General features: G+C 38.5%; 1 pseudogene across 1 annotated transcript in view; it reads left to right on the top strand.

Moving 5' to 3' along the window:
• LOC306666906 (proteasome subunit alpha type-7-like) overlaps nt 1–8,460 on the top strand; it is a 58,173-nt pseudogene extending 49,713 nt beyond the window's left edge. Inside the window, exon 4 of the transcript in view lies at nt 7,690–8,460. The product of the transcript in view is annotated as a proteasome subunit alpha type-7-like (transcript). The remainder of the gene's footprint in view (nt 1–7,689) is intronic.
• The last annotated feature ends 12,786 nt before the right edge of the window (nt 8,461–21,246 follow it).

Here is a 21,246-nt window from a genome sequence, read left to right as displayed (position 1 = left end):
CAGTTAAATAACTACCATGTGTCACATATTCTGCTAAGTGCTAGTAACATCACAGGTTTGTGGCCCCTGACCTCAGAGAGCTCATAATTAAGCAGAGATGACTACAGTTAGGAGACTAAACTGCAAATATTATCAAGGGAAGAAAGTAGTTGCCAAGACACAGAAAATGAGGGTGGAGCTTGTGGAGGACCGAAAAAGATCAGATGTATAGGTTGATGGGGAAGGTGTGGGGGTAACGTGGCATTTAAGTAAAAAGAAGTCATCTGGACCAAAAAAAAAAAAAAAAAAACACCACACAGACTGGGAATCTGCATATGGGAAAAGCCTGAGTGGCAGGACCTGCAAAAACAGAAGGAGGCCTATTGGGTAGAGAACAGAGAATCAGGACAGTGCCCTCCAAGGAAGCCAAGTCCAAACCATGCAGGTCCTTAGAGGCCATGGAGAGAATTTGCTTTTACTCAGCGTCATGGAAATTCAATAAAATTTTTTTATGCAGGGAAGTGCCTTAATTTGATTAAAAAATTTTAAAGATCAAGAGGACACTGAGAACCATGTTCAGCCTGTATCTTCACTGGGAGCTAATACTACTACTAATAAAATATTGGTAAAAGTACAAATATTAAGGCATAAGTAAAAAGACCAAACACATGATATAAATTTGTTTATTTCTAATTTCATGCTACTAGAACACATGTCTGGAAATTTTAAAGGGTTCCTTTTAGGACTAGAGCCACATCAAGCCAATCTATTCAGGTCTGGTATACAGGACATGGTGACAGAGTGAGAAGCAGATATTTAGGCTCTTCAACGGTTTTGGCTTGTCTGCTGGCAGAGTCTAGAGGGGGCAAATGGATGTTAATTTCGGCGAACATTATAAGTCAGGTTCAGAAGCATGACAATACACGATATTCCAGGTAGATTCCATACATAAAACTAGCTAACATCTATGAAAATATAGTGACCACTTTTAAAAATGTTTATACCAGGTACAAGATTCAGGGAAGCCCGAGGTATTATCTCATGTTTACTTCAAACACATTCACATATTTCTGATTCGGTATTGCCCTTATTTTTATGAAAGAAGAAACTCTCCCCACTCATCTCATCCCCTACTAATCCTTCCTAATGAATTCCTGGAGACTACTTCTAATTTGATTCTAATAGAAAGCATTAACTTAAGATTTCTTTTAATGCTAGTCACCACTCTAAGCACATCATTAGTGTTTCCAGACTTGCAGGTGAGGAAACTGAGGCTGGGAGGTTGGGTAACTGTAGAAGATCATAGAGATAACCAAAGGGTAACTAATGCCAGGGTTCAAACCCAGTTCAACTCCAAACCCTGTGTTCCTACTGTGCTAGGAGGAGATGGGAAACTGATCCGTAGAATTATTCATGGGGAAGAAACCATTTTAGTGACTAACTTGAGACTTCAGTTTCATGCAGTGAGAAATATTCACAAGCCACCACATGGTGTTTAGTAGTAGCACTTGGCAGGTTCCTACTACTATGAATAATTATAATGCACCAATAAAAAAAATCACACACACACACACACACACACACACACACACACACATAAAGAATAGAAGATAAGAGTATAAATCTCAAGGTATCTTTTAGAAATATAACAGAAGAATTTATCACACAGACAGGAGTTTTCCAAGTGAAATAATATACTTCACACATAGAGGATGATTTTACAAGATTCTCAGCTACAAGAATATGCTTTCTGTTGTGATGGTTTCACCTTAGCATACTATGTATTTGTAAAAATACAACTTGTGTGCATATATGTGTGCAAACATTATAGTCCTAAGTGACACAACAATGAGGACGCATTCTGAGAAGTGCATTGTTAGGTGATTTTGTCCTTATTCAAACTTCATAGAATGTACTTACACAAACCTAAGCAACACAGTCTACCACACAGGTAGGTGTTATAGCATGACCTCCTGCTTCTAAGTTTCAAATTTGCAGAGCATGCTACTACAGTAAACATTGTAGACAATATAAAACAATGGTGAATATCAATGTATCTGAACATAAATAGGTGTTTCCATGAGCATCACCATAAACACAGCAGTATTATGTTACATTATGACATTTTGACAACTTCAGCATTTGTAGGAGACAGGACATTTACAGTCGCATTATCTTCTTTAAAGGGCCACTATCATATATTTGACCTGTTATTGAATGAAATGTTTTATAGTGCATGACTTTGCACAAATGCACATACAAGTTGAGCATCCCTAATTTAAAAATCTGAAATCTGAAATGATCAAAAATCTGAAATTGTTTGAGCACTCACATAATGCATATAAAAAATTCTACACCTAACCTCATATAAACAATTTCAGTTAAAACACAGGTACACTAGAAACATTGTATAAAATAGTCTTCAAGTTATTATTATTAGTCTTCAAATTATTATCATGTTTAGACTTGGGACCACTCCCCTTGATCATTATGTATATGCAAATATTTCAAAATCTGAAAAAAAAATCCAAATTCCAAGCATTTCAGATAATGGATACTCAGCCCACACACATGCACACACATATACACACACTGTACACACACACACACATCACATTACATTAGACCTGAGCTTGGGATGGTGAGTGCTGCTTAGGGTCAGGTTAATTAAAAATTCAATTTTTAATAAAAATTGTCCTTTAAAATAATATAAAAAGCAGTAGGGTAGTTTGCTGATAGAGTAAATTGTGAAGAAAATCAGCATATTACAGTGATGCAGCCACATCAATGTTTATAGCAGCTCAATTCACAATAGCTAAACTATGAAACCAACCTAAGTGAACTTCAGCAAATGAATGGATAAAGAAACTGTGGTATATGTACACAATGGAATATTACTCAGTCTTAAAGAAGAATGAAATTATGACATTTGCCCATAAATGGATGGAGCTGGAGAATATCATGCTAAACAAAATAAGCCAAACCCAAAGAACCAAAGGCCAAATATTTTCTCTGATAAGCAGATACTAATTTATAATGGGGAGTTGGCTAGGGAAGAATAGAGGTACTTTGGATTAAACAGAGGGGAGTTAAGGGAGGAGAGGGGTGTGGGGCTAGGAAAGATAATAGAATGAATTGGTCATTATGACCCTACATACATATATGATTACTCGACAGGTATAATTCTACATCATGTATAACCAGAAGAATGAGAAGTTACACTCCATTTATGTATAATGTGTCAAAATGCATTCTACCACGGTGTATAACTATTTAGAACAAATTAAAAAATGATGCTCAAATAATTGATATCAGTGGAATACATCTTAAACTTCTTTCACTATGATGCTTATTCCAAAATTAGTGAAAATGTTATTTGAAAAATACTTAAGGCACTGTTAATTTCATTAAAATGTGATTTTTGTCAAGCAAGTCAGCACAGCCCATGAGATGGTAGAAAGAGCAAGCCCACGAATTCCCATGCTTTCTGAGTAAGATCTGAGCAAACTGGGTCCTTGGTATGTTTACAGTCTGACATGAAATATCTTTTTTTTTTAAGTCTGATATAACATATCATTTTTTGACAAAAATGTGGAGTAGATTCTAAATGAAAAGTGTGACGAATAGATTTCAAGCAAACATATTTTAAAAGCAAACTGAAAGCCCTCCAGAAACAGCAGGACCATGTTTAAAATCTGGGCTGTGTTTTCAGGGCTGGGAGGCCCCCTGAGCAGGCAGCTGACTTTCTTTCAATTGGGCCTGATTTGTTCTCTTACTGAAGACACAGCATGAGTGAGCTGACCCAGCCCTGGGGCACTTCATGTGCGGATGTTGACATCGCTGGCCTTGAGGCGAGGATTCCACAGTTTTTATTGCTTACCTTCTAGTTTCATGGCTTTGAATCAATAACTTCTTTTCTCTTACCAAAGCTTCTCTTGAAAACATAAGGACAAGTTTAAAAAGAGAGAGCATACTTTTTCAGTCTCAAAACACCATTGTTCTTCTACAGGATTGATCCAGGATGATGGCAGAGTATGATAGGATGTGAAGAAAATGAAAAGATCATCTTCTAACAACTGACAGGAGCTACAAAGCACCGCACCGAAAGTTTATCATTTGTTGACTCCATCATGACTAGTTCCAACTTCACCTTGTGTCCCTGCAGCTGAGGCCCCAGCGACTACCCCCTGGGGAGGTGGATACAATGTGGTGATTAAGCCCTGTTTGGGTTACCATCTTCATGATGCTAGCAGAGAATGTCACCCTGACTTAATGTCCTTAACCTTTCTTTTGATCAAATTCCCATGTAGCTATAGCAAACCACAACCAATTGAGTTTGAAGATATTACAAATAAGCTTCTGCAAGCTGTTGCACTATTGAAAGCAACGGTTTCCTACCAGGCACTGTGGGCTATTGTGAACAGCCCAATAAGTCTTTGATGAACAGTCTGGAAACCCAGGTTGGTGCCGTTCAGCTCTTACTGAAAAGTTTTACCTACTCGATGAAATTTGCTTAGAATTTAGCACAACTACCTGAGGTAGAAGTCGTTAAAGTGACACCTTTAAAATTCTGATCTTACATTTCTATGCTGCGGTGCAGAAGTTCCTCTAGCTTTTAAATAGCTATATTCCTTTCCATTTAATCATCTTTTTTCTGATCCGCCAATTGGCTCAGGGTCAGCCAGGAAGCCTGAAGCAGCAGCTGCCATCCCTGATTGTTAGCAGCAATCCATCAGAAGAGACATGTCCTTCCCATGTGCTGCTCACAGAAATAAATACCAAGAAACAACACCAGAGGTTTATCTTCCTGATAAAACTTCATGAAGATGGACGGCCCTGTTTCCTCAGTGGAGGAAAAAAAAAAAAAAAAGCCAAAACTATGGAAATGCTATGTCATTAAGAACCTAGTGGGATTAGAAAAAAAGATACTTCAAGTAATCAAAAACTGAATTCAAAATATGTCCTCTGTTGAATTATTCATACAAATCTTATTTCTCTTGTAATAATTACTTTGCAAGATATAAGACTTTATATTTGCGAAATTCTTTATCTGGAGCCAGACTTTTTAGACCAAATCCTGCCTTGGACACATACTAGTTTTTAAACTTTGGCAATTAAATTCACTTTTGAGATTCTTCTATAGAACTGATGGGGATATTAAATAAATTACTATAAGCAAAAGAGTAGAACAGCCTCCGACCTGCCACAGAGTGAGCCATGGCAACAGGTGTTGTAATAGAAGCAGATTGATAGTACTAGATGCTACTTCTATTCATATTACTGTGTTTCTCATTGTCATTATGTTCTCATCATCATTATCACTTCCATCATCTTAGGTAATTTTATTGAATTTCCACATCAACATTGTAAAGAACCACAGTCAATGTGTCCTGTTATATAGGTAAAAGGAAACTAAGTCCTTATGGTCAAAAGACTTAAGACTTCCCGTCTAGTCAGAGCAGAGCCATGGCTGGAGTTCTGCCCTCCCCCCTAACAGTGCCCGTATGAACTTGCTGCACAGGAATGACTCCCATACCATTTGGTGCTTCTTCAGCTACTACCCTTGTTCTACCTTCCTCATCACTGATTGAAATATTCCATGTCCCTCCCAAAGTCCATTTTCTCCTCCCCTCATCCTGATGTCATTACGTGTCCTAGCAAAAAGTTGCAACGTGTAATTTCTCCTACCGGCTAGATGCCATTCGCCAGTCTTTTCACTCACCTCCTTAGGATTACGGCACAGTTTATACACAGATGTCCTCCATATTCATTGTCCAGTTCTGTCTAGTCCTTTTTCCCCGGGTGGATGGCATGGCCCTTCTTTTCATAGTGACCAACCCTTCCCGAGCTTCTGCAGAGCTCACCTGAGGACTGTCTCTCCCTCTTCCCTGACTCACTCTTTTCTTCTTTTCCTACATTTCTGCTCCTTCTCTTCTTGTTCTCCTTTCTAAAGCATCTTCAAATTATCTTCCTTTCTTTCCACTTCAGACAAGAAAAGATCTGTTCTTTCTTGTCCATCTATGCTTTTCATGGTGAATTTTCATGAATTGACAAGGTTTCCAGACATCACTGGTTCAATTTCCCTCACTCACCCTTATATCCTATAGTCTTGCATTTGTGTTTGCCAAGCTTAAGGAATTTCCTGGTTGAAAGGCACCAAAAAAAGCCACTTTTTATTGCATGTGGTGCCCTTTTCAGCATCTCCCTCCCTTAATCTCCCAAGTGGTGACTCTGTGAACTCTCATTCTTGCTGGGTACTCTGCTCTTGGATTTTACTATGCCTCTCTTATCTTGATTTTCCTCCCAGCCCTTCTTCATATGCCATACTCTCTCTTTTAATATATGCCTCTGATTTCTTCCTCCATATTTCTTCATTTAAAAAAAGAAATTGTATTGTTCTAAAAGCACCTGTCCTTAAGCCCAGTACACCATCCCTCTTTTGTTTCCCATTTGTGTTAGGTAGCTGCAATTGGCCCCATCTTCTCCCTAAAACCTGCCACCTCTTCCCAGTTTCCATGCTTCTTATCCTGATTATGTGTAACCTTCAAGAGGCAACATAGGATAAAGGAGAATTTTGAATTAAAAAATAATTTGTATGGAATGTTGATTTTCTCCCTTACTACATCACTTATCAGAAGTCCTTTAATTTCTCTGAATTTTAGCTTGCCATCCATAAAGTGGGGACTGCATTAGAAATTACATGTAAATACAGTGCCATCCCTAGAGGGATCAGAGAAGATATCTCCCCCATCTATGCCCTATTCTGACTCTAACCACACATATCACAGCCTATCCAATCCAGAGTTCCATCTTTGAAATCATACCATTAGATCTGATTTCTTTCCCAGCTCCATCTCCCATATCCAGTTCATCAGCAAGCCTACCTTCCTAGTATCTCCTTCAGGCTTCCCTCTTCATATGCTTCCTTTATCACCTCCAGGATATAAATACTCATTATTCATTACTAGATTGTCAAAACAGTCTTCTGTTTTCCCTGACTTCAATTTCTCCCACCTTTCAATCCATCCTGGACTATGACACTAGATCAATAGTCTAACATAGCACTTTAAGTGATTACTTTCTCAAGATACTTAGCTTAGCAAGTGGCACACAGAGATCAAGCCCAGACAATACGCCCTTGCATCTGTACTCAGAACTATATGTCCATAGTACCTTGGAATCAAAGTGTGGGCCTGGAATTCATTACCTTTATTATCCGCCCCAGAGAACCTTTCTAAGCTTTCTTTCCACCAGACCTTAACCATAAGGGTTGACTTACATGCTATTCCAAAAATGAGCTTATTTTATTCTGTAGGATGCTTGCAACTGTGAAGGGGGGAAAAAACCCCACCTCAAATAGCTTAACTAAGGGGATTTATTACCTTATATAATAAGACTTACAGGTAGGAGAGTTCCAGAAGCATTTAGCATCACACTTAACATCAAGCCTAGGACGAAGATTCCTTTCAGTTTTCCACTCTACTATGTTCAACATGATCTCAGGTGAGATGCTTTTATGGTTGCAAGATGGTACTACAGTTCCAGGAAGCATGTACAGACAATATCCAGTAGGGAAAACGGAGACTGTAGCTCCACTATGCATTATGCTTTACAGTGAAGAATCTTCTTCCTTACACTACCCCTATTTCTACCTTCCCCACCAGACTTCCTTTGATGTCTCATTGGCCAGAGCTATATCTTCAACACTAGGCTACTTATAAACAAAACAACATAAAACCAGAAAAATTGGCTTTTGAGCGGAGGCAAGAACTCAGTGCCCTGAGCTACAACCGTGCCATCATCGTCTTCTCAACTGACAGCCACCTCTTCCAAGTGGAGTATGCACAGGAGGCTGTCAAGAAGGGTTCGACTGTCGCTGATGTTGGAGGAAGGAACATTGTTGTTCTTGATGTGGAAAATAAATCAGTGGCCAAACTACGAGATGAAAGAACAGTGCGCAAGATCTGTGCTTTGGATGACAATGTCTACATGGCCTTTGCAGGCCTCACTGCAGGTGCAAGGATAGTCATCAGTAGGGCCTGGTAGAGTGACTGTGGAGGACCCTGTCACCGTGGAGTATATCACCCACTACATCACCAATCTGAAGCAGCGTTACACACAGAGTAATGGGCGCAGGCCGTTTGGCATCTCTGTCCTCATTGTGGGTTTTGACTTTGATGGCACTCCCAGACTCTATCAGGTTGACCCCCCAGACACATTCTATGCCTGGAAGGCCGATGTCATTGGCCAGGATGCCAAGTCAGTGTGTGAGTTTCTACAGAACTCCACTGAAGAAGCCTTGCGACAGACGACCTGACCATCAAGCTGCTGATCGAGGCCCTTCTGGAAGTGGTCTAGTCAGGTGGCAAAAACATTGAAATTGCTGTCATAAGGCGAGATCAGCTTCTCAAGATTCTAAATCCTGAAGAAATTGAGAAATATGTTGCTGAAACTGAAGAAGAAAAAGAAGAAACAAAATAAAGCATCGTGATGAAGAAAACTTCCTTGCTTAGAATAGCTTTTAAACTTGATCACAGATGAGTCTGTGTTGCGGGGAGCTTCCATCCATCCACCTGTCCGGGATGTCAGAGTACTCAATAAACTTCCATATTAAAAATAAATAAATAAAAACAGAAAAATTCAGATTCCAAAATTTTTGAGATATGACCACAATGAAAAATACACTGTGTAGTTTAATTCAGCACACATGTAAATATATTTGATATTCATACATAAAACAAAAATGGAATATTCATAAAATACAATTCATCTTTACTATATAATCATTTAGCTATTTTCTATTCTTTTTTATTTCTCTATACTATTCTATTAATCAAAAAACAAATCTTGATTGCAACCTTTAAACTGATTTTAGAAATCACTAGCAGACTCCCCCTGCATTAAAAAAATAAAAAGGCTTACACTAGTTAGAATTAATCCAAGTCTCCAAGTCATGTTAGAAAACTCAGGAATATTATCAGGATCTGTATGGCAAAGGAGAAATTCCTGTTTTGAAGATAATCAATATTATGTCATTTTTGTGAGTCTTTGGTTATACATGTATCCTTTAATGTCTATGACATCTTTAATACACTATTCATTTGCTAAAACTGGGATGTTTCAAACTCAGGATGTTTCATCTTAATGATGAAAAAGCTGGAGCTTGTATTTATAATTTCAAAAAAATAAAATAAACTGACATTCTTTATGGTTTGTAAGTCACAGAAAATAAATCCAACATTTTTTAAAAATTCAAGATCTGGTTTCTTTTGATGATATTAGTAGGGTAAAGGGTCATGGGAGTTCAATTAATTTACTTTAAAATGATCCTTTTAAATGATGCCCAAAGAATAAATCATCAGAGATTAATCAGTGAAGACTGAGTCTCTCCCCCTTGTTTAGAATGTCTAAGGATCTGGGCGCAGCTGGCCCCATCTCTGGTCTCTTTTTTCCTGATTCATCTTGTGGATGACCCTGGGAGAGGTCACCCTATGGTTCTAAATCACAGGAGCCTGCACATGAGTCTGCCATTTTCTCTCTACAATCACTCTGTTCTTCAGAACCGTGCTGGGCTAAGGCAAAGGCTTTAAAAAGCGCCTGGTCTTTGTACCCCTCAGGCATTTCACCCTGCTGAGCCCAGCTATTCCCAGACCAATATAGGGTCATTTGTATTTTTACAGTAATACCCTGATGCATCCAATATGCCTGAGCATCTGCTAGGTAGAAAGGGCTGTATGAGATTGCAGGGAACCCCATGTGAATAAGCCATAGTGCCTATTCTTAAGCAGCTTGGATTCTAACAAAAGATAAGCCTACAAACAGCCACAAAAGATGTCTTTTAATAGTGGAGGCTTCCTGGAAGGAATGATGACTAGCATTTGGGGAGTAGCCACTGAGCACCAGGTACTATGCTACAACACTTAAATAAAGTACCTCATTAAAAAGCCTAATGGTTTCTATGATTGTACACAATGTAGATTCATACCATTGGAGTAATCATACATGTACATAGGGTAATGACATCTGTCTCATTCCACCGTTTTTCATACCCCCTCCCTCTCATTCCCTTTTACATATTCTAAAGTTCCCCCATTCTTCTCTCTTTCCTGTCGCCCCCACTCCCATTAAATATCATTCTTCACTTATCAGGGAAAACATTCTTGTTGCAGTATTATTATCCCCATTTTGCCCACGTGGAAATGGAAACTCAGAGAGTTCCAGAGTTCTTCCAGTGGTACATTTTTAATGAGCAGCAGAATACAAGTGTAAAATGAGATCCTTTAGAATCCAAAGTTCCTTGTTTCTCATGTCATTTCCTCTGCGTCCCCAGTCATAACATAATTTTATCCAATGGATAGGAAGACGTATTTTTTAATGGGTCTTTGCAATAAAAGGAATGTGTTTCTTTTGGTGATGGGGACAGAGCAGGGAGGCCAGGTGTAGAGGGCGGCCCTTCCATAAATCATTCAGGCAGGGAAGGGCAGGTTGGTTTTAGGGGATGATAAATAGAAGTTTGGTTGCATATGAGCATCACTTAGGGAAATGCAAGAAAGGAAATCTAGATAAGGAGATGAGGTTTGAAGGTACTGGATTTTAGTTTCCTCAGCTTTCATAATTCTTCACAGCAGAAGCTTCTAGGAGAAGGAAACCCCTTCTGCAACTTGTCCTCAGGACTGAGTTAGGAGGCAGGAAGTAGGTGAACACAGTGATTTTCTCAAAATAATAGTTGAATGTTTTATTCCTCTGTGACTCTCACTGTGAAGCTCAGGGCTTTACAACTGAGAAGTCTGCAGTTTGCATCTAATAAGAAATAAAAGACCAAGAAAGGTTTTTTTGTCCTCTTTTGCCAAGTGTCTGAAGGAATGGGCCAGGATAAGATGTTGTACAGTGGGCAGAAGGAGCAGGGACTGGCAGAACAAAACTCAGACTCTTTTGCTATCTAAGACTCCAAGACTCCAGATAAATAATCGAAACAGCATGATCTTCAGTGAGATCAGACGTGGCCCTGCTTCTGTTGTGCAGACCTGGCATGTTAGAGGGCAGAAAGTTTTTGATATCCCCCAAAAAAATCTAATATGAGAGGCCATGTACTCCAATAGGTCAATAAACCAGTTACCCATTTCCATTCTCTTTTTTTCATATAATCTCAAAAATTGTTTCTGTCTTCAAGCTGGGACCTATGCTAAACTCCATTGACCACAATTCAACAGAAAGTGTTCTCTACCACCCTCTCTCTCTTAGCTCTTGATCTGACTTCCTAATTCTACATATGTATAAATGAATTCCCAGACACAGCAAAATTACACACAACGAGTTGATTTTTGGAAAAGCCAGATTCTAAGATTTAAGAATTTGGTTTACTTCCAAAGTATATTCATATAAAAGTGTGGGAGTTTTTATTGTTGTTTTATTTTGTTTTGCTTTTGTATAGGGAGCGTTCATGGATATCAAATACTGATGAATCTCATTTCTATTATGAATCTAATAATGTTTAGATGGAGAATTTTGGGGAAACTGTCTCATGAATGTCATTAACCTGATTTGGTAAATCTTTAGCATCTGTCCTACAAGAAACGGAGTGAAGATACCCTGAGGCTATAAAATGGTGATTTTTTTTTTTTTTTTTTTTTTTTTTGCTATTGGTAGTAATGAAATGAGATGAAAATTTTGCCTTATAAGCTGAGTTCCCTTCACACCCAGCTGTAATGCCTGATGTGAACTGTGGTACGTGGGTGATGACTTAGTAGAAGGACAGTACAGGTAGAAATGGAAGGCTCCACCTTAAGTCTTTCTAGGGACTTTAGATTTGGAAAGAAATCTATTATGAATGAATGGGTTGACCTGCCTGGGTTTGCACATGAGGACTCTTTCAGTCACAAATATTTAAGAAACTTTGTAGAGTAGCTATTAGTAGTGAATCAGAGTTAAGAATCCAACTCCATTGCTTCACAAATCAGAGTTCTGTCACTTACGCAGAAAAACAAACTGAAATTTCTCATTGCAAATTAGTGGAAGTTTCTCTTGAAAAGGATAAAGAATTTTGCAATGGAGCATATAAATTTTAGTCGTCAGGTTCAGCTCAGGCCTCACCGCTTCTGGAGAGTCTCTGATGTGAGTGACCCAACCCCACACCTGCTTCAGCTGCCCATGCTCTTCTTCTCCCCCGTCATTGCGTTTCTTTATGTACCCACACATGGTATTAGAAACATGTCTGTAAGCTATTTTCTCCACTAGAGGTTAATTTATGAGAACATAATGGTTTAAAATTAATCTTCTTAAACCAATAGTGAATAAAGAAAATGTAATCATTTCATTTTTTTCTATTTTAGAACAACAAGGATAATAACACTAGCCTTATAAGACTGCTGGGAAGTCTAAATAACTTTTAATATGTGTTAAGTGCTTCACATAGGGCACTTAACTATGTCAAGTTGCCTATTAGTAACTTAATAATATTTATCTATTGGATTCTTACTCACTCTTCTGATACTGTCCAAAAGTGTTAGAATACTTTCACGTGTGAATGATTACATTTTAGAACCCATTGGTTAAGTAAAGACAAACAGATGAATGAGGTTTCAGATACCTGACTTTGCAACTCTATGAGCTGTCAAGAGTCCCAGCATACTGATTGGAATCTTATGAACTGTGTAGGTTTTAGGTTTCTAAACTTGAGGCTTATGATATATTTTCAGAGTCATTACAATGGAGCAAAATATAGCATGACAAAGCACAAAAGTCTGAGAGCAATGGAGGAAAAGATAGCAGAGGAAGGACAACATGACTTCATTGCTTCCTGCTTTAAAAAAAAAAAAAAAAAAAAAAAAAAAAAAACACAAATTCCTAGGTTATTGCCAGTATGTGACCAATTTTACCCCTTCAGTCTCCTACCTCACAAAAATACCTACAGTTCCCAGGTTGCATTAGAGAACACACACACACACACACACACACACACACACACACACACACCAGAGAAGCTCAAGGAGATTACAGAAAAGAAAAGAAAATGGAAAACCTTGGTTATAATTCTTATGCGTCTAAAGAATTGCAACTAGACTATTTGCATTCATTCCTTTCCCTTGCTTTATTTATAAGTGAAGACTGTTCTGGTTTCACACAACAGAAGTTCAACCCAAATAGTTTAACAAAAACAAAGAAAGTAGAAATAGGTGTAAAAAATTTATTGACTCACTGAGAAGTACAACAATAGTGTAGATTTAGGCAGGATTGATCCAGGACTCAGAAAATAAATAAATAAACTTATCAAAACCCAATTTCTGGTGGAATTTCCAGGTTCCTCTAAATATATAATCATGTCATCAGTGAACAGGGATAGTTTGAGTTCTTCTTTTCCAATTCGTATCCCTTTAATTTCTTTGGTTTGTCTAATTGCTCTGGCTAGAGTCTCAAGAACGATGTTGAATAGAAGTGGTGAAAGAGGGCATCCCTGCCTTGTTCCAGTTTTTAGGGGGAATGCTTTCAGTTTTTCACCATTTAGAATGATATTGGCCATGGGCTTAGCGTAGATGGCCTTTACAATGTTAAGGAATGTTCCCACTACCCCAATTTTTGATCAATGCTCATAAATCCAATGCATTTTTATACATAAGTGATGAATCTTTGGAAAAAATAATTAGGAAAACTACCCCATTCACAATAGCATCGAAAAAAATAAAATACTTGGGAATCAATCTCACAAAAGAGGTGAAAGACCTCTACAATGATAACTACAGAACACTAAAGAAAGAAATTAAAGAAAACCTTAGAAGATGGAAAGATCTCCCATGTTCTTGGATAGGCAGAATTAATATTGTCAAAATGGCCATACTATCTAAAGTGCTATACAGATTCAATGCAATTCCAATTAAAATCCCAATGGTGTACCTTAAAGAAATAGAGAAAGCAATTATGAAATTCATCTGGAAGAATAAGAAACCCAGAATAGCTAAAGCAATCCTCAGTAGAAAGAGCGAAGCAGGGGGTATCGCAATACCAGATCTTCAACTCTATTACAAAGCAATAGTAACAAAAACGGCATATTATTGGTAGCAAAATAGACAGGTAGATCAATGGTACAGAATAGAGGACATGGACACAAACCCAAATGAATACAATTTTCTCATACTAGACAAAGGAACCAAAAATATGCAATGGAGAAAAGACAGCCTCTTCAACAAATGGTGCTGGGAAAACTGGAAAACCATATGCAACAGAATGAAATTAAACCCCTATCTCTCACCCTGCACAAAACTCAACTCAAAATGGATCAAGGACCTTGGAGTCAGACCAGAGACCCTGCATCTTATAGAAGAAAAACTTCTATAAGATAAACTTCTATAAAACTTCAACTTGTTGGCTTAGGATCAGACTTCCTTAACAGGACTCCCACAGACCAAGAAATAAAGCAAGAATCAACAACTGGGATAGATTCAAACTAAAAAGCTTTCTCTCAGCAAAGGAAACTATCAGTAATGTGAAGAGAGAGCCTACAGAGTGGGAAAATATGTTTGCCACTCATACTTCAGATACAGCACTAATTTCCAGAATCTATAAAGAACTCAAAAAACTCTACACCAAGAATACAAATAATCTAATCAACAAATGGGCTAAGGAAATGAACAGACACTTCACAGAAGAAGATGTACAAGCAATCAACAGATATATGAAAAAATGTTCAACATCTATAGTAATAAGAGAAATGCAAATCAAAACTACCCTAAGATTTCATCTCACCCCAATTAGAATGGCGATTATCAAGAACACAAGCAACAATAGGTGTTGGAGAGGATGTGGGGAAAAAGGTACACTCATACATTGCTGGTGGGGTTGCAAATTAGTGCAGCCACTCTGGAAAGCAGTATGGAGATTCCTCAGAAAGCTTGGAATGGAACCACCGTTTGACCCAGCTATCCCACTCCTTGGCCTATACCCAAAGGACTTAAAATCAGCATACTACAGAGATACAGCCACATCAATGTTCATAGCTGCTCAATTCACCATAGCCAGATTGTGGAACCAACCTAGATGCCCTTCAGTTGATGAATGGATAAAGAAACTGTGGCATATATATACAATGGAATATTACTCCGCCATGAAGAATGATAAAATTATGGCATTTGCAGGCAAATGGATGAAATTGGAGGATATCATGCTAAGTGAGATAAGCCAATCTCAAAAAACTAAAGGACGAATGATCTCACTGATAAGAGGATGAGGACATACAAGGGGGGGTATGAGGGGTTAGCGTTAGGGTTAGGGTTAGGTTTAGGGTTAGGGATAAGGAGGGTGGTAAGAATGGAGGAAGGAAGGACTGAATAGAGGGAAAAGAGGGGTGGGGGAGAAGGGAAAAAATAACAGAATGAATCAAACAACATTGCCCTATGTAAATTTATGATTACACAAATGGTATGCCTTGACTCCATATACAAATAGAGAAACAACATGTATCCCATTTATTTAAATAAAAAATAAAAATAAAAAAAAACAATTACCAGTGCCCTAATGGATACTCCACAAAACTGAGGGTCTAATTAAAAATATTATCTATCATAAAAAAAAAAAAACAATTTCTCCTTTGCTGTGATTTCCTCCAAAGGAGGTGATATATTCAATAAGCCTCTTCCCTCTTGATATAAAGAAGATTAACGAAAACTCTAGACAATAACCATTGCCAAAGTAAGGTTATTTACCCCAGTGGTTCCACAAAATCCCATGACTGGCAGACCGGTTTATATAGTCCATGTTTAAACCAACTATAGTGACTGGACAAAATATAGTGGAAGATGAACTGGAAATGTAGCGAGCGACTGGATAGGTGAGTATTACATGGGGGGAAAATTGGCCTGGTTTTCTCAGGACTGAACTGGCTTTAGCATGGCAAAATCCCATGTTGTAGCCGATCTCTCAGTCCTAGGTTGGTCACCCCAATTTACATGTGTACCACCGGGGACAGGGTTATTTCCAAACTGTAGCAACAGAGATTGGGCATAAGAGCAAGGATTGAATGCTAAGCAGGGAGAATGTCCCCCACATGTGTGCATGAGTCAGAGACCTCCTGTGGGCCAGGACCAGTACTAAGTCCTAGGGCTTTGTGAAATTTAAAATAAATAATAAACAAATAAACAAATAATTTATCCCCCCAAACCCACAGACCAAAGAGGAGGAGGTTACAAAAATTAATGCTAACACAAAATGAGAATAGATGTTCCAGCATACATGGTCAGTTTTGATTTAAATTAATTACATTAGTAAAGTAATGTTTTATTTTTTCAGTCCATACTCTACATTTTCTCTTTCCATTCATGTCAAATTCCTTGAGAATAGGGATAGTGCATTAATGGTTTCTATGTGGCCAGTGCCATTTGTTTTTTATTTAAAGGTCAAGTGTTTCTTCACTTCATATTCTCTCACTGGAGTGGCCAAGGCTGAGGTTGGAACACAGGTGATTCCTACTTTACCATAGTTTGACTTATGGTTTTCATCTTTATGATGGTACTGAAATGAGACACATGCAGTAGAAACCATATTTGAAATTTTGAGTTTGGATCTTCTCAAGAGCTGTGATCTGGGACACTGGGCAGCAGCAGCAGTGAGCTCAGTTTCCAGTCAGCCATGGCATCAGGAGGGGAAGTGGCTGGTACTCTACAGAACAGTGAGCTGCTAAGTTATGCATTTCTGTAGGTCAAGGTATACAGTGCATTTCCTACTGGATGTTTTCAATTTACTCTGGGCTTATTGGAAGGTAAACAGAAGATCATCTATATGGCCAGGTCCCTCACTTATCTATCACAAGTTTTTAGCCCCTCTGTGTCTTATTTTCCACTGAATACGCTGAGAGAAACAATATCTCAAGTGACTTTTTAAATATGCACAGGATACAAATACAAATCTTTGCTTGTAATCTTGCTTATTATTTTTATCATCTGAAAATACCAAACACCAACCTTCCCTCTTCATGTAGTGGTTTCTTCCTCAGGATAATAACTATTCTCAAGCACTGGAAGGGGTCTGCATGCTAGCAACTGGGTCTCTCCTAAACATCCTTGAGAATGTTTATTTGAAAAGATTACCTTGTTTTCCTCCAGGATTAAGGCACGGTCACTGCAAAGAGTGACAATTTGGAAAGTTGGCAGGCAGTTTTGGGTAGTTCCTCAAAGACTGCCCTTGCTAAATGACTATACCTAGAGAAAAACAAATGCATTCTAGCCCACACACGTTACAGATATTTTTCAAACACCTAGATGAGAGTAGATAGGTATTACAAATAGCATATTTGTTGGAGAGAGTGAAGAAATCACAAACTCGCTTGGATAAACACTATTAAATGCATACTTAACAAGCCAGTTGCGACAGTTGCCCTCTGGCACTCACTGACAAACTTGACTCCAGCTGTAAATTAGGTTGCAAAACTTCCTTGTCAAAGAACTCACCCTGTTAGGAGGACTCAACCCTGGCTATGAATCCACAAGGACAGAAAAATCAATGTGACAGAAAAGCAGTTGCTTGTGTCAGGTCTAAGCAAGGAGAGAAAGGGATTTAAATTAATCATGATTTAAGGATGTGGCAAAACATTGCAAAGGCACATTCCCGGTGTCTCTGAGAAAAGGGAAAAAGGAGCCTGGAGCACTTTGCATATGCAAACCACAGATACTGCCCTTCTGTTATAAGCAGGACTGTGCGAATAGGAAAGCACTATTGATCTTGTGCAAGTCGAATGCATCAAATCTACACAATTTTGGTAAAGCAATGATCACAGTGGGGAGTGGGGATAAATGAAAATTTTATATTCTCTCCTAGAATTTGAGACTGAATTCAATAACCTGGGAGCATTTCAGGTCATGCATTAAATTTTAATTTCCTCCACAAAAAATTATAAGATTAGCATGAGCTTCTTATCTGGAGAGAGGTAAACCAACACCTTCTAAAGATGCCTGTTTCCATTCTCACACTCTAAGGAAACTGGGGCATATGGATGAGGGCAAGTGATTTTTTTGCCTAGCTTATGCTTTGTAGCAGAGACTTTAAAATAGTCAACAAGACATACTAAGGCTGCTGTTAAACTGCCATTATTGGATGACACCAGTGAGGTATGAGCTCCTATAGCTACGTAGGAGGCGAGCTCCACCTCAACTGTCAATCTTTATTGGCCAACCAAGGTCACTGTAATTAGATGTCTGCCTCTGACCAATTTAGGTGGGTGAGTCTGCATTAGAGAGCATGACATCTCAATCACCTGCCTTCAGACTGACTTTCTTCCTGTACAAGGAACTTCATCTTTCTAGTTCTGGAACTCAAAGTCAAGTCAATGAGCCAGATTCCTTTACTTCCTTCCACAAATCATCTCTGATCAACAGGACTTTTGAAAATCACCACCTTGACTGTTATTTGTCATAATGTTACAATAGTTACAATAGTTAAAAAATAGTCTATTTTTTTTTTTTTTTTTTTTGGTACTCTGTAAATAGAAAAATATCCAGTAAAGGCCCAATAGAACCAAATCCTATTTTCAAAAGGTCCCTTTGGTTTCATTTCCTAGTATCATCTCTATCACCATAAAACAATCACAAAGCATGAGCTGTTCTACCAAGTGCTACACAAGGGAATTATGTAGATGTTGTTCCTACCCAGCAGGGCTCATAACAGAAACCACAGAGCGCTTAATCTATACAAATGCGATAGGTACTTACAAACAGCAGAATACAAATGGTAACTCAGTAGAAAGTAGAAAATATACCCACTAAAGAAAACAGAGTTGGAAGGATAAATAATACAAGTAACTATGATCATTGTAATTTTATTTCAATAGCATATTTTGAAATCAAGGATAAGGAAAAGGTTATATCATTACATATTCAGTGGTCCTGAAGTTGTACTAAAAACATAACCAGCTAACATAAAGTCATTTGTAATAGACTTTTTAAGGCAGCTTTGAATATTAAGCAACTTTCAAAAAGAAACATTCCATATTCTTATAAAGAAGAATGTGCAGCCGTCAGTGCAGGCTTCTTTGAAACTGAACAGGCTTCATATGTTCCAAGAGAAATGATCAGGAAAGTTTGTGGACACTCCCTCCCTGGAGATCTTTATAAATAGGGTAACTTTTCACCTCTCTGTGTGGCTTTCTCTGAAAGCAAATAATAGGCAAAGACATCCTTTCAAAATTCTCTTTACTGCTCTCATAGGGGTTATTCTGCAGTCATTTCATCTGTTTATCTTTTTCCCATCTTACAGTCTCTGCCCTTGAGGAGGGACAATCAGAGAAGTGGAATTACTAATAAATCTTTTATCCTTTCTATATTCCAAATATACATTATACTCTACCTGATTTTTTCAAAAGGCAAAAAAAAAAAAAGTTGCTGTCTTCCTGCCTAGACCAAATCCATAGGCAACAAAGAACTTTCCATGTGCCAAGTCCCATACTGAGTAATTTACATAATCTTATTCAGTCTCACTAATCTTTGAAACAGACGTTTTATTATTCCCATTTTATAGAAAAGAAAATGAAGTCTTAAAATTATCTCTTCCATACAAAGTATCAGAATTAGTCTGGGTTAAAGCTAAGATTAGTGTCATTAGTATGACAGCTTTAATAAAGTATAACAAATTCAGTGTCTTAAAAAACACAGTTTTTTACCTTTTACATATAACTCAGGAGTCGGAGATCTGACATCAGTCACGGTAGGTAAGTTCAAGGGGTTGGTAGGGTTGCTACTTTCCGGAGGCTGTGGAAGAGAATGTTTCGTTACCACTGCCAGAATGGACGCTGTCCTCATTCCTTGGCTCCCACCCGGCATCACACCACATTCCCTCTCCCTTTTGTATCATCACATCTCTTTTTCTTCTTTATCAAATCTCCCTCTGCCTCCCTCTTGTAAAGACACTTGTGATTACACTTAGGACCTACCTGGATAATTCAGGGTAATCTCTCATCTCAAGATCCTTAACTAAATTACATTTGCAACATCCCTTTTGTCATATTAGGTAACATTCACAGGTTCCAAGGATTAGAACCTGGATATCTTTGGGGGCCATCATTCAGAATAGCCTATGAGAATCAGCACTCAAACCGTCTCCCACTCTCCTAAGCAATGTGCTATCTTCTTTCTAGATGAGTAATTCTTACCAAGTCAAATGATTGATCTTCTGCAAGTGGGTGAGTATTTCATATAAATTAAAGAGGTAAAATTATGTCACTTTTGTAAATAGTAGCATAATACAATGGCAAGAGCATTGGACTAGTGGTCAGGAAATGAAGCTCTTATCACTAAACAGGCATGCAAGCTTGGACCAGGCCCAGTATCTCTTGGGATCAAGAATAGTGAAGAGGTCTCAAGGTTGGTGCCAACTCTGATGAACAGAAGTAAAGAAAGACTCCACAGATCTCCTCATGATTCATGGGAAATGCAGAACCCAATTATCAGTGCCTGTTTATTTAACTCCAGAGTCCCTTTTAACTCTGATTTTGTATGATCGAAAGCTATATTCATTGTTACTTGCTGCATAACAAATTCTCCCCAAAACTTAGTGGCTTAAAAACACAAACACTGTAGGTATGAAATTTGAAAGTGACTTACCTGGGTAACTCTGGGTCAGCATCCCTTGTAAAGTTGCCATCAAGAACCCAGGTGGGTCTGAAGTTATCTGAAGGTTTGACTGGGGCTGGAGAATGCACTACTGAGATGGCCTCCTCACATGGCTATCGGTAAGAAGCTCAGTTCTTTGCAACATGGGTCAATGCATAGGCTACTTCAGTACGGAAAACCGCCACTTCTTAGCCTGGGTTGCTTCAAGCGGCTCGCGCCGCTCTTGCTCTTTCAGCCCAACCAGTGGGACAAAAGAACATACTCTTCCGAAGTTCATGAAGCAGCTTCCCCTTTATTCAGATAACACACCCTCAATATATAAGCAGTCTCATGCATAAGCAATTGTAATCAGATATGTCCATCCAATCCTGTTAAAGGCCAAGCGATCACTCGCTCAAGCATACACGTAAAGTATATGTGTCCACGCGCTAGGCAGCTGAACTGATTATCATACAGCCAATTGTAAACGCTTCCTGCCTCTCTCCAGGCATAATCAGGACGCCGTTTGCTCTCTGCCAGTCGCCATCTTTAGATGTACGTGGCGTAACCCTGGGCCCCAGGTTTCACCCGCCACACTTGAGTTTCCTTACAGCATAGTGACTGGCTTCCCATAGAGCAAATAATCCCAGATAGAGAGAGTTAGGCAGAAGTCACAATGTACTTTGTAATTCAGTCTCACAAA

The sequence above is a fragment of the Sciurus vulgaris genome (genome assembly GCF_902686455.1).
Source record: "Sciurus vulgaris genome assembly, chromosome: 7".
Taxonomy (NCBI): domain Eukaryota; kingdom Metazoa; phylum Chordata; class Mammalia; order Rodentia; family Sciuridae; genus Sciurus; species Sciurus vulgaris.
The sequence above is the reverse complement of the archived record's forward strand: the minus strand, read 5'-3'. Positions and strand labels throughout refer to the sequence as shown.